Here is a 14,893-nt window from a genome sequence, read left to right as displayed (position 1 = left end):
TGGCGTTCGATACCGCTACTGCAAAAAAAGCGTGTATTAGACACTTATGTTTTATGTAAAGTATATTACGTTGCTCAGTTGTTTCCGCTTTCCCGAATGCAGGGTGCAAAAATGGTCCAGCTTATTAACAGATATATTTGGCGGGGGCATATTTTTAAATTACGTTGTGATGTTCTTACGAAGCCGCGTCTTGAGGGCGGCTTGTCGTTCACAGATGTCCGTGTCAAGGCTGCTGCCCTTTATGTTAAGCGAACCCTCCATCTTTTATTATCTGAGTCCCCGACTGTTACTTCGCGATTATTCCATGTCGTTCGTCCTGCGAGCTTGTCACCGCCCATTAACGTTGGGCCTCTAAATGAGAAGCTACGGCATGTTCGGGACTTCTACATAGAGATTAGTTACCTAGATCTCCATTTACAACGTCGTGCTGTTATTACTACGCTAACCCTGCTTGACAAATGGCCCCGGTCTTCTTCTTCCAACCCGATTGTTTTGCATTATCCCAGTTTTAATTGGCGTAACATATGGACGAATATTAGCTTACCCGTTCATTCAGCAACTGTTGCCTCCCTATGGTATAAGGTAGTTAATCAGCTGATTCCTACGAACGAACGCCTTCATCGTATAGGTTTATGTGTCTCTCCGCTTTGTCAAACGTGTAGTTGTGTTGATACACTCCAACACCGATTTACCTGCGCTGACCGTCATCGCATGTGGCACTGGCTGCGCCGACAATTGGCTTTACTCACCAGGAACTCCGAATCGGCATTTAAGACTGATATTCTCTGCTGGCCGGACACGGTTTTTTATCCCCGGACCAAGAACAACACAGTTATGTGGCTTCTTGGCCGTTACATTTTTGCAGTGGTTGATGATCATGGTATTACCGATTTTATTTCGTTTACTGGTTACATGCTTCATGAGTACTGGACGCAAAAGTCTTTCCCACACCTTAAGAGGGACTTTGCGAATATGCTTACTATTGTTTTCGAAAAGCAGGGAGTTGGTTAAGTTTCAATTTCTATTGATCGCTCCTGCGCCTGAATCATTAATGGAACCGGTATAGGGGCATACTGAGCTAACTTCATGACAAGGAAGACATTCTCGCTAGTTCTTAGGTACAATCTTGGCAGGAAGGCAAAATAACTGTTTGGGTAGACAACGCTTCATAAGTCCCGTGTTCACATATAAGTATCGTAAGACTCCGAACCAAAGACAATTACAACGTATTGGTGACAATGTGCTTCGGTGCAGGGAGGAGGAGACGTCATGGCCAGGCCTCGGCATACGACCCCTGCCCAACGCGCCTCCACCTACCTGCCCTGGGTCATTACAAAGGAAAAAAAAAGCAAAAAAAAAATGGATAAAGCGTCGGACTTCGGATCTGAAGATTACAGGTTCGAATGCTGTCACGCTAGTGTTTTTCACGTTCTGAAAAAGAAACATACCGTTTTAATGTCACAATTGAACAGTACGAAACCGTCTGAATGTTGCTGTTGACCATTTCTTCCTTGGAGATGCTCTTGAGCTTGAAACACTCACAACAAGACCGGTGATAAAAAAAAAAGAAGTGGTACAGCACTTGTCTAATAAACCAGGTGTCGTAAGTTCCATCCTCACATTAGAAAGATGAATTTTGGAAATCAGTTGCGCGTCGTGGCCGTATAGCAAACAGTATCTGTGATGACGAACAATTAGCGATAGGCCTTTTATTAAGAATTACTCTCAGATGTGATTTAGGCGAATGGCGCAGATAAAGCCTTTGCCAAAGCGGTACAGCATAAGGTGGGACGAGGCAGTCTGAATTACATTTTATGGATGTATTTCTCACAAATCTCAGAGCCTCTCGCGGTCGTCGTCGTCGCCGCCGCCGCTTCTGCAGACGTAGCAAATGGCCAACGTAGCAAATGCGGCGAGGGACGCCCTGCCTTCGATTCCGAATGCACAAAGTGTGTGGTCTTGTTTCCCAGTCTATATTTGGTCGGTCACGTAAGAGGTTGAATGTAACGATTGGGTGGGAAAGAGCAAGGGGCAGCGGGTGTAGAACGAAAACACAAATCATCAGGGGTGTGAGCGTTTCGAGATGAGTAGTATATAAGTTGCAATTGGTCGTCAGTGACCGTGTGGCCTAATGCATAAGACGTCGGACTTCGGATCTGAAGATTACAGGTTCGAATGCTGTCACTATCGTGTTTTTCCAGTTCTGAAAAAAAGAGATGGTAGAGCGCTCGCTTAGTGTGCGAGAGGTACTGGGATCGATACCCGGCGCCTCCAGAATTTTTAACACACCTACATGCACACCTTGCCATGGAAGTGGAATAATTCCCAACCAGCAGAGGTGTGTAGGCAGATACAAGCGAACGATTAGCATCCGCAATTGGTAAGCATCGAAACTACTTGGAACTCATGTGTATATAACCGTGTCCTCGCCTTTGTACTCTGGTACCTTCGCTGCTACAAACCAACCAACCATCGTGTCCGTGCACATCAGAGTCGCAAAGAATGGAGCAGAGCCAGGCTTGGTCGTGTGTGCAGCCGTAGCTCATTTGGCAGATCGTTTCCTTAGCGTGTGAAAGGAGTCGGGTTCAAGCCCCGGCTCCTCCATGTTTTGTGGTCAGTGCATGGTAAGTGTTGGTCTCGGCGAACATAAAGGCACGCAAGAAGTTGCAAAACCAGCGTCACAGACTGATATGATGTAATGATGTATACTGTCATAAGGAGAGCAAGATGTAAGTGTGGGGACCGGCTGTTATCGTGGTGTCATCGAGTGCAGATCTGTCTTAGGTATCACGGCTTAACGTCATTGAAGTCTAGAGAGTGGACAACACGTACGTCTTACTCAGAGCGGTGTCCGAACTCTATTTTCGACGTTATGCGTGCCACTTTCATTGTGGCCAACTACGATTCGATACAGAATGCACGAAACCTGAAAGACACCCTCACTGATACATAGAGAGTAGTGTTTGTCTGCGGAATAATGGGAGTGCAAGGGTCTGTGACGTTGATATGGCTGTATGTAGACCTATTAGTCAACGGGTGGGTGGGCGTAGCTCAGATGGTAGAGCGCTCGCTTAGTGTGCGAGAGGTACCGGGATCGATACCTGGCGTAATTCCAACTGTCCTTATCTCTTTATAAACAGGCATTCTCTGACGCCTGTAATAACGTCTACGTGCTAATCTTTCAGGTTTGGAGTCTTTCCATCCTCGTGATGTTATTGCATACAGGACCTGGAACATTCGTGAAGTTGTCTATACTATGGAGAGTACTAACTACATTGAGTCTACTGCACCTATGTGGATAAGGACAAGAGGAAGACGACGTCTTGTTTAAGATGATGGAATTTATATTTGGTTAAGCAGAGTGGTAGAGCGCTCTCTTAGTGTGCGAGAGGTACTGGGATCGATACCCGGCGCCTCCAGAACTTTTAACACTCCTACGTGCGCACCTTGCCATGGAAGTGGAATAATTCCCAACCAGCAGAGGTGTCTAGGCTGATACAAGCGAACGATTAGCATCCGCAATTGGCAAGCGTGCTTTTATTTGTGCGCAGGAAGCACCCTCCTCCGACACATACACTTAATTTAGAAACAGTACAAATGTTCCCATAAGATTCTCAAGCCTACGTCGGAAAGATCTGCCTTGCGCCGAGTTCACGTAAATCCCACTGCACGTTCCCATTATTTGCGTGCAGTCGGCTACTACTGGTGTTGCTGGTTGTGACTGCTGATAACAGATGCCGTAGCAATCAATTCATGTAGTGAGTTGTATGTTTTGCGTTAGTCTGTCTTTGACAAGCAAGCACAGGTGATATAGGTGCGAACACAGGAAGCTTGCAGCCCCTCGCTGCCTGCAGACACAGAGCAGCCACACTAGGAGAGCGGCCTAAGCCGTAGGCGAAATGTGCTCATTCGCTTTGGCGCGAAGTCGAACCATAAATGAGGCTGACACTAGCGTGAGCATCGTGCAAAGTCGGAAAAGTCGGCTGCATGGGTGATTGCCAAGTTTGGGGAGCGTTTCGTAGTATGATCAGTGCAATGGAGACGCGGAAACTTGTTGTGTCCCAGTGTTTTGCAGTTGGACGACAAGAGTTTTACACAGTAGCAAAGAGCAAGGCACTGAGTTGGCATGAACGATGGAGAGCACAATGGGGCTCGAGATGTGCTTCTTACCTCAGGTGCTGTGTGATTGTCGACAAGGAGTGAAGTGGACCAATTTGTGACCACCCTTTCAAATTAAGACGTTAAAAACATACGGAATTTGCATTCGTAATACCAGAGCATCGAAACTACTTGGAACTCTTGTGTATATGAACGTGTCCGCGCCTTTGTACTCTGGTACCTTCGCTGCTACAAACCAACCAACCATCGTGTCCGTGCACATCAGAGTCGCAAAGAATGGAGAATAGCCAGGCTTGGTCGTGTGTGCAGCCGTAGCTCAGTTGGCAGATCGTTCGTTTAGCGTGTGAAAGGTGTCGGGTTCAAGCACCGGCTCCTCCATGTTTTGTTGTCAGTGCATGGTAAGTGTCGGTCTCGGCGAACATAAAGGCACGCAAGAAGTTCTAAAACCAGCGTCACAGACTGATATGATGTATACTGTCATAAGGAGAGCAAGATGTAAGTGTGGGGACCGGCTGTTATCGTGGTGTCATCGAGTGCAGATCTGTCTTAGGTATCACGGCTTAACGTCATTGAAGTCTAGAGAGTGGACAACACGTACGTCTTACTCAGAGCGGTGTCCGAACTCTATTTTCTACGTTATGCGTGCCACTTTCATTGTGGCCAACTACGATTCGATACAGAATGCACGAAACCTGAAAGACACCCTCACTGATACATAGAGAGTAGTGTTTGTCTGCGGAATAATGGGAGTGCAAGGGTCTGTGACGTTGATATGGCTGCATGTAGACCTATTAGGCAACCGGGGGGGGGGGGGAGGGGCCGTAGCTCAGATTGTAGAGCGCTCGCTTAGTGTGCGAGAGGTACTGGGATCGATACCCGGCGCCTCCAGAATGTTTTACACTCCTACATGCGCCCCTTGCCATGGAAGTGGAATAATTCCCAACCAGCAGAGGTGTCTAGGCAGATACAAGCGAACGATTAGCATCCGCAATTGGCAAGCGTGCTTTTATTCGTGCGCAGGAAGCACCCTCCTCCCACACCTACACTTAATTTAGAAACAGTGCAAATGTTCCCATAAGATTCTCAAGCCTACGTCGGAAAGATCTGCCTTGCGCCGAGTTCACGTAAATCCCACTGCACGTTCCCATTCTTTGCGTGCAGTCGGCTACTACTGGTGTTGCTGGTTGTGACTGCTGATAACAGATGCCGTAGCAATCAATTCATGGAGTGAGTTGTATGTTTTTCGTTAGTCTGTCTTTGACAAGCAAGCACAGGTGATATAGGTGCGAACACAGGAAGCTTGCAGCCCCTCGCTGCCTGCAGACACAGAGCAGCCACACTATGAGAGCGGCCTAAGCCGTAGGCGAAATGTGCTCATTCGCTTTGGCGGCGAAGTCGAACTATAAATGAGGCTGTCACTAGCGTGAGCGTCGTGTATAGTCGGAAAAGTCGGCTGCATGGGTGATTGCCAAGTTTGGGGAGCGTTTCGTAGTATGATCAGTGCAATGGAGACGCGGAAACTTGTTGTGTCCCAGTGTTTTGCAGTTGGACGACAAGAGTTTTACACAGTAGCAAAGAGCAAGGCACTGAGTTGGCTTGAACGATGGAGAGCACAATGGGGCTCGAGATGTGCTTCTTACCTCAGGTGCTGTGTGATTGTCGACAAGGAGTGAAGTGGACCAATTTGTGACCGCCCTTTCAATTTAAGACGTTAAAAACAGACGGAATTTGCATTCGTAATACCACAGCATCGAAACTACTTGGAACTCTTGTGTATATGAACGTGTCCGCGCCTTTGTACTCTGGTACCTTCGCTGCTACAAACCAACAAACCATCGTGTCCGTGCACACCAGAGTCGCAAAGAATGGAGAATAGCCAGGCTTGGTCGTGTGTGCAGCCGTAGCTCCGTTGGCAGATCGATCGCTTAGCGTGTGAAAGGTATCGGGATCAAGCACCGGCTCCTCCATGTTTTGTGGTCAGTGCATGGTAAGTGTCGGTCTCGGCGAACATAAAGGCACGCAAGAAGTTGTAAAACCAGCGTCACAGACTGATATGATGTATACTGTGATAAGGAGAGCAAGATGTAAGTGTGGGGACCGGCTGTTATCGTGGTGTCATCGAGTGCAGATCTGTCTTAGGTATCACGGCTTAACGTCATTGAAGTCTAGAGGTGGACAACACGTTCGTCTTACTCAGAGCGGTGTCTGAACTCTATTTTCGACGTTATGCGTGCCACTCATTGTGGCCAACTACGATTCGATACAGAATGCACGAAACCTGAAAGACACCCTCACTGATACATAGAGAGTAGTGTTTGTCTGCGGAATAATGGGAGTGCAAGGGTCTGTGACGTTGATATGACTGCATGTAGACCTATTAGGCAACCGGGGGGGGGGGGGGGGGGGGGAGGGGCCGTAGCTCAGATGGTAGAGCGCTCGCTTAGTGTGCGAGAGGTACTGGGATCGATACCCGGCGCCTCCAGAATGTTTTACACTCCTACATGCGCACCATGCCATGGAAGTAGAATAATTCCCAACCAGCAGAGGTGTCTAGGCAGATACAAGCGAACGATTAGCATCCGCAATTGGCAAGCGTGCTTTTATTCGTGCGTAGGAAGCACCCTCCTCCCACACCTACATTTAATTTAGAAACAGTGCAAATGTTCCCATAAGATTCTCAAGCCTACGTCGGAAAGATCTGCCTTGCGCCGAGTTCACGTAAATCCCACTGCACGTTCCCATTCTTTGCGTGCAGTCGGCTACTACTGGTGTTGCTGGTTGTGACTGCAGATAACAGATGCCGTAGCAATCAATTCATGGAGTGAGTTGTATGTTTTGCGTTAGTCTGTCTTTGACAAGCAAGCACAGGTGATATAGGTGCGAACACAGGAAGCTTGCAGCCCCTCGCTGCCTGCAGACACAGAGCAGCCACACTATGAGAGCGGCCTAAGCCGTAGGCGAAATGTGCTCATTCGCTTTGGCGAGAAGTCGAAATATAAATTAGGCTGTCACTAGCGTGAGCGTCGTGTAAAGTCGGAAAAGTCGGCTGCATGGGTGACTTCCAAGTTTGGGGAGCGTTTCGTAGTATGATCAGTGCAATGGAGACGTGGAAACTTGTTGTGTCCCAGTGTTTTGCAGTTGGACGACAAGAGTTTTACACAGTAGCAAAGAGCAAGGCACTGAGTTGGCATGATCGATGGAGAGCACAATGGGGCTCCAGATGTGCTTCTTACCTCAGGTGCTGTGTGATTGTCGACAAGGAGTGAAGTGGACCAATTTGTGAAAGCCCTTTCAATTTAAGACGTTAAAAACAGACGGAATTTGCATTCGTAATACCAGAGCATCGAAACTACTTGGAACTCTTGTGTATATGAACGTGTCCGCGCCTTTGTACTCTGGTACCTTCGCTGCTACAAACCAACCAACCATCGTGTCCGTGCACATCAGAGTCGCAAAGAATGGAGAATAGCCTGGCTTGGTCGCGTGTGCAGCCGTAGCTCAATTGGCAGATCGCTCGCTTAGCGTGTGAAAGGTGTCGGGTTCAAGCCCCGGCTTCTCCATGTTTTGTGGTCAGTGCATGGTAAGTGTTGGTCTCGGCGAACATAAAGGCACGCAAGAAGTTGCAAAACCAGCGTCACAGACTGATATGATGTATACTGTCATAAGGAGAGCAAGATGTAAGTGTGGGGACCGGCTGTTATCGTGGTGTCATCGAGTGCAGATCTGTCTTAGGTATCACGGCTTAACGTCATTGAAGTCTAGAGAGTGGACAACACGTACGTCTTACTCAGAGCGGTGTCCGAACTCTATTTTCTACGTTATGCGTGCCACTTTCATTGTGGCCAACTACGATTCGATACAGAATGCACGAAACCTGAAAGACACCCTCACTGATACATAGAGAGTAGTGTTTGTCTGCGGAATAATGGGAGTGCAAGGGTCTGTGACGTTGATATGGCTGCATGTAGACCTATTAGGCAACCAGGGGGGGGGGGCCGTAGCTCAGATTGTAGAGCGCTCGCTTAGTGTGCGAGAGGTACTGGGATCGATACCCGGCGCCTCCAGAATGTTTTACACTCCTACATGCGCCCCTTGCCATGGAAGTGGAATAATTCCCAACCAGCAGAGGTGTCTAGGCAGATACAAGCGAACGATTAGCATCCGCAATTGGCAAGCGTGCTTTTATTCGTGCGCAGGAAGCACCCTCCTCCCACACCTACACTTAATTTAGAAACAGTGCAAATGTTCCCATAAGATTCTCAAGCCTACGTCGGAAAGATCTGCCTTGCGCCGAGTTCACGTAAATCCCACTGCACGTTCCCATTCTTTGCGTGCAGTCGGCTACTACTGGTGTTGCTGGTTGTGACTGCTGATAACAGATGCCGTAGCAATCAATTCATGGAGTGAGTTGTATGTTTTTCGTTAGTCTGTCTTTGACAAGCAAGCACAGGTGATATAGGTGCGAACACAGGAAGCTTGCAGCCCCTCGCTGCCTGCAGACACAGAGCAGCCACACTATGAGAGCGGCCTAAGCCGTAGGCGAAATGTGCTCATTCGCTTTGGCGGCGAAGTCGAACTATAAATGAGGCTGTCACTAGCGTGAGCGTCGTGTATAGTCGGAAAAGTCGGCTGCATGGGTGATTGCCAAGTTTGGGGAGCGTTTCGTAGTATGATCAGTGCAATGGAGACGCGGAAACTTGTTGTGTCCCAGTGTTTTGCAGTTGGACGACAAGAGTTTTACACAGTAGCAAAGAGCAAGGCACTGAGTTGGCATGAACGATGGAGAGCACAATGGGGCTCGAGATGTGCTTCTTACCTCAGGTGCTGTGTGATTGTCGACAAGGAGTGAAGTGGACCAATTTGTGACCACCCTTTCAAATTAAGACGTTAAAAACATACGGAATTTGCATTCGTAATACCAGAGCATCGAAACTACTTGGAACTCTTGTGTATATGAACGTGTCCGCGCCTTTGTACTCTGGTACCTTCGCTGCTACAAACCAACCAACCTTCGGGTCCGTGCACATCAGAGTCGCAAAGAATGGTGAATAGCCAGGCTTGGTCGTGTGTGCAGCCGTAGCTCAGTTGGCAGATCGTTCGCTTAGCGTGTGAAAGGTATCGGGTTCAAGCCCCGGCTCCTCCATGTTTTGTGGTCAGTGCATGGTAAGTGTTGGTCTCGGCGAACATAAAGGCACGCAAGAAGTTGCAAAACCAGCGTCACAGACTGATATGATGTACACTGTCATAAGGAGAGCAAGATGTAAGTGTGGGGACCGGCTGTTATCGTGGTGTCATCGAGTGCAGATCTGTCTTAGGTATCACGGCTTAACGTCATTGAAGTCTAGAGAGTGGACAACACGTACGTCTTACTCAGAGCGGTGTCCGAACTCTATTTTCTACGTTATGCGTGCCACTTTCATTGTGGCCAACTACGATTCGATACAGAATGCACGAAACCTGAAAGACACCCTCACTGATACATAGAGAGTAGTGTTTGTCTGCGGAATAATGGGAGTGCAAGGGTCTGTGACGTTGATATGGCTGTATGTAGACCTATTAGTCAACGGGTGGGTGGGCGAAGCTCAGATGGTAGAGCGCTCGCTTAGTGTGCGAGAGGTACTGCGATCGATACCCGGCGCCTCCAGAATTTTTAACACTCCTACATGCGCACCTTGCCATGGAAGTGGAATAATTCCCAACCAGCAGAGGTGTCTAGGCAGATACAAGCGAACGATTGGCATCCGCAATTGGCAAGCGTGCTTTTATACGTGCGCAGGAAGCACCCTCCTCCCACACCTACACTTAATTTAGAAACAGTGCAAATGTTCCCATAAGATTCTCAAGCCTACGTCGGAAAGATTTGCCTTGCGCCGAGTTCACGTAAATCCCACTGCACGTTCCCATTCTTTGCGTGCAGTCGGCTACTACTGGTGTTGCTGGTTGTGACTGCTGATAACAGATGCCGTAGCAATCAATTCATGGAGTGAGTTGTATGTTTAGAGATAGTCTGTCTCTGACAAGCAAGCACAGGTGATATAGGTGCGAACACATTAAGCTTGCAGCCCCTCGCTGCCTGCAGACACAGAGCAGCCACACTAGGAGAGCGGCCTAAGCCGTAGGCGAAATGTGCTCATTCGCTTTGGCGCGAAGTCGAACTATAAATGAGGCTGTCACTAGCGTGAGCGTCGTGCAAAGTTGGAAAAGTCGGCTGCATGGGTGATTGCCAAGTTTGGGGAGCGTTTCGTAGTATGATCAGTGCAATGGAGACGTGGAAACTTGTTGTGTCCCAGTGTTTTGCAGTTGGACGACAAGAGTTTTACACAGTAGCAAAGAGCAAGGCACTGAGTTGGCATGTACGATGGAGAGCACAATGGGGCTCGAGATGTGCTTCTTACCTCAGGTGCTGTGTGATTGTCGACAAGGAGTGAAGTGGACCAATTTGTGACCGCCCTTTCAATTTAAGACGTTAAAAACAGACGGAATTTGCATTCGTAATACCAGAGCATTGAAACTACTTAAAACTCTTGTGTATATGAACGTGTCTGCGCCTTTGTACTCTGGTACCTTCGCTGCTACAAACCAACCAACCATCGTGTCCGTGCACATCAGAGTCGCAAAGAATGGAGAATAGCCAGGCTTGGTCGTGTGTGCAGCCGTAGCTCAGTTGGCAGATCGCTCGCTTAGCGTGTGAAAGGTGTCTGGTTCAAGCCCCGGCTTCTCCATGTTTTGTGGTCAGTGCATGGTAAGTGTTGGTCTCGGCGAACATAAAGGCACGCAAGAAGTTGCAAAACCAGCGTCACAGACTGATATGATGTATACTGTCATAAGGAGAGCAAGATGTAAGTGTGGGGACCGGCTGTTATCGTGGTGTCATCGAGTGCAGATCTGTCTTAGGTATCACGGCTTAACGTCATTGAAGTCTAGAGAGTGGACAACACGTACGTCTTACTCAGAGCGGTGACCGAACTCTATTTTCTACGTTATGCATGCCACTTTCATTGTGGCCAACTACGATTCGATACAGAATGCACGAAACCTGAAAGACACCCTCACTGATACATAGAGAGTAGTGTTTGTCTGCAGAATAATGGGAGTGCAAGGGTCTGTGACGTTGATATGGCTGCATGTAGACCTATTAGGCAACGGGGGGGTGGCCGTAGCTCAGATTGTAGAGTGCTCGCTTAGTGTGCGAGAGGTACTGGGATCGATACCCGGCGCCTCCAGAATGTTTTACACTCCTACATGCGCCCCTTGCCATGGAAGTAGAATAATTCCCAACCAGCAGAGGTGTCTAGGCAGATACAAGCGAACGATTAGCATCCGCAATTGGCAAGCGTGCTTTTATTCGTGCGCAGGAAGCACCCTCCTCCCACACCTACACTTAATTTAGAAACAGTGCAAATGTTCCCATAAGATTCTCAAGCCTACGTCGGAAAGATCTGCCTTGCGCCGAGTTCACGTATATCCCACTGCACGTTCGCTTTGGCGTATACTGTCATAAGGAGAGCAAGATGTAAGTGTGGGGACCGGCTGTTATCGTGGTGTCATCGAGTGCAGATCTGTCTTAGGTATCACGGCTTAACGCCATTGAAGTCTAGAGATTGGACAACACGTACGTCTTACTCAGAGCGGTGTCCGAACTCTATTTTCTACGTTATGCGTGCCACTTTCATTGTGGCCAACTACGATTCGATACAGAATGCACGAAACCTGAAAGACACCCTAACTGATACATAGAGAGTATTGTTTGTCTGCGGAATAATGGGAGTGCAAGGGTCTGTGACGTTGATATGGCTGTATGTAGACCTATTAGTCAACGGGTGGGTGGGCGTAGCTCAGATGGTAGAGCGCTCGCTTAGTGTGCGAGAGGTACTGGGATCGATACCCGGCGCCTCCAGAATTTTTAACACTCTTACATGCGCACCTTGCCATGGAAGTGGAATAATTCCCAACCAGCAGAGGTGTCTAGGCAGATACAAGCGAACGATTAGCATCCGCAATTGGCAAGCGTGCTTTTATTCGTGCGCAGGAAGCACCCTCCTCCCACACCTACACTTAATTTAGAAACAGTGCAAATGTTCTCATAAGATTCTCAAGCCTACGTCGGAAAGATCTGCCTTGCGCCGAGTTCACGTAAATCCCACTGCACGTTCCCATTCTTTGCGTGCAGTCGGCTACTACTGGTGTTGCTGGTTGTGACTGCTGATAACAGATGCCATAGCAATCAATTCATGGAGTGCGTTGTATGTTTTGCGTTAGTCTGTCTTTGACAAGCAAGCACAGGTGATATAGGTGCGAACACAGGAAGCTTGCAGCCCCTCGCTGCCTGCAGACACAGAGCAGCCACACTATGAGAGCGGCCTAAGCCGTAGGCGAAATGTGCTCATTCGCTTTGGCGCGAAGTCGCACTATAAATGAGGCTGTCACTAGCGTGAGCGTCGTGTAAAGTCGGAAAAGTCGGCTGCATGGGTGATTGCCAGGTTTGGGGAGCGTTTCGTAGTATGATCAGCGCAATGGAGACGCGGAAACTTGTTGTGTCCCAGTGTTTTGCAGTTGGACGACAAGAGTTTTACACAGTAGCAAAGAGCAAGGCACTGAGTTGGCATGAACGATGGAGAGCACAATGGGGCTCGAGATGTGCTTGTTACCTCAGGTGCTGTGTGATTGTCGACAAGGAGTGAAGTGGACCAATTTGTGACCGCCCTTTCAATTTAAGACGTTAAAAACAGACGGAATTTGCATTCGTAATACCAGAGCATCGAAACTACTTGGAACTCTTGTGTATATGAACGTGTCCGCGCCTTTGTACTCTGGTACCTTCGCTGCTACAAACCAACAAACCATCGTGTCCGTGCACATCAGAGTCGCAAAGAATGGAGAATAGCCAGGCTTGGTCGTGTGTGCAGCCGTAGCTCCGTTGGCAGATCGTTCGCTTAGCGTGTGAAAGGTATCGGGTTCAAGCACCGGCTCCTCCATGTTTTGTGGTCAGTGCATGGTAAGTGTCGGTCTCGGCGAACATAAAGGCACGAAGAAGTTGTAAAACCAGCGTCACAGCCTGATATGATGTATACTGTGATATGGAGAGCAAGATGTAAGTGTGGGGACCGTCTGTTATCGTGGTGTCATCGAGTGCAGATCTGTCTTAGGTAACACGGCTTAACGTCATTGAAGTCTAGAGAGTGGACAACACGTACGTCTTACTCAGAGCGGTGTCCGAACTCTATTTTCTACGTTATGCGTGCCACTTTCATTGTGGCCAACTACGATTCGATACAGAATGCACGAAACCTGAAAGACACCCTCACTGATACATAGAGAGTAGTGTTTGTCTGCGGAATAATGGGAGTGCAAGGGTCTGTGACGTTGATATGGCTGTATGTAAACCTATTAGTCAACGGGTGGGTGTGCGTAGCTCAGATGGTAGAGCGCTCGCTTAGTGTGCGAGAGGTACTGGGATCGATACCCGGCGCCTCCAGAATTTTTAACACTCCTACATGCGCACCTTGCCATGGAAGTGGAATAATTCCCAACCAGCAGACGTGTGTAGGCAGATACAAGCGAACGATTAACAGTCGGCTCTCAGCCGTGGCAGCGTGCGGACGGCCCCGCGCGCCGGCCCCGTGCTCCGCTGCAGGTTTGTTTACTTCCGCGTCATAGCTTTAAGGCTTGTGTCCGTCCACCGCGAGCAACATGTCGAGCTCTTACCGCCGTGCGACCCTTAAAGTTTCCTTCCCAGCTGAACATTCGCGACCTCGTGCACTTGAAGTTGAAACGTTCCTACGTGAAGAAGTTCGTTTATATCCTAACCACGTTATCGAAATCCATTTTTCGATCACGAGTAGTGTTGTTCATATTAAAATGACAAACACCGAGGTGTGTGAAGATGTTATTTGCCGCCATACCAATGGACTTAAGTTCAAATACTCTGATGGTCACGTCGGAGCAGTAACACTTTAACTCGCAGAGTACGGTCAGTGCACTATTAGGGTGTTTGAACTACCATTTGAAGTGCCGAAGGACGCAGTTGTCTCTGCGTTACAACCATACGGTAACGTCATCGGTTACGTAGAGGAAAATTGGCAAACCTTCACGACCTACCATGTCCTTATTGGTGTGCGTCAGGTAAAAATTGAACTGAAAAAACATATACCATCATACCTGACAATTGGCGGTGTGCGAGCCATTGTCATGTACGACGGCCAACCCCGAACATGTGCGGGTTGTGGACAAGATGGCCACGTCAGATCCGCCTGCATGCGACGGCGCCTGATCCAAACGCCGGTCGGTGAGGAAGCGTCCCCAGCGGTGATCACTAAGATCCCGGTCACATATGCCAAGGCTGCCCAGAAAGGTAGCACCTCTACACAGGGTCTTCCTGCTCTGTTGACGTCGTCTGATCAGGCAGATGCAACCGCTACTGAGATTCCTTCTGAGGTGCCACAGACGCCAGATCCTGACCTTCCACATCATCGCAGCACTGTGACTGAAAATGCTGCTGAGATGGACGTTGATCCGGGAGTGGTACCTACTTCTGCTTTCCTTCAGACTGGTCCGGAGTCAGACGAAGGCCACCCGCAATCAGACTCGGAACGACCTGTTCGAAAACAAGGGTCGACACGAAAGAGAAAGAAACGTAGCCGTATACCCCCTGATGAATCCATTCTCTGGATGGATGCCAGAGATGCAGAACCGAAGATGGATGATAAACCGCTCTATGATGTCCAAACGTCTGATGCGAACGACCCGCCACAGGCGACCACTGGCAACGACCACC

The sequence above is a fragment of the Schistocerca gregaria genome, unplaced genomic scaffold (assembly GCF_023897955.1).
Source record: "Schistocerca gregaria isolate iqSchGreg1 unplaced genomic scaffold, iqSchGreg1.2 ptg000180l, whole genome shotgun sequence".
NCBI classification, from domain to species: Eukaryota; Metazoa; Arthropoda; class Insecta; order Orthoptera; family Acrididae; genus Schistocerca; species Schistocerca gregaria.
This window is presented reverse-complemented; position numbering follows the sequence as displayed.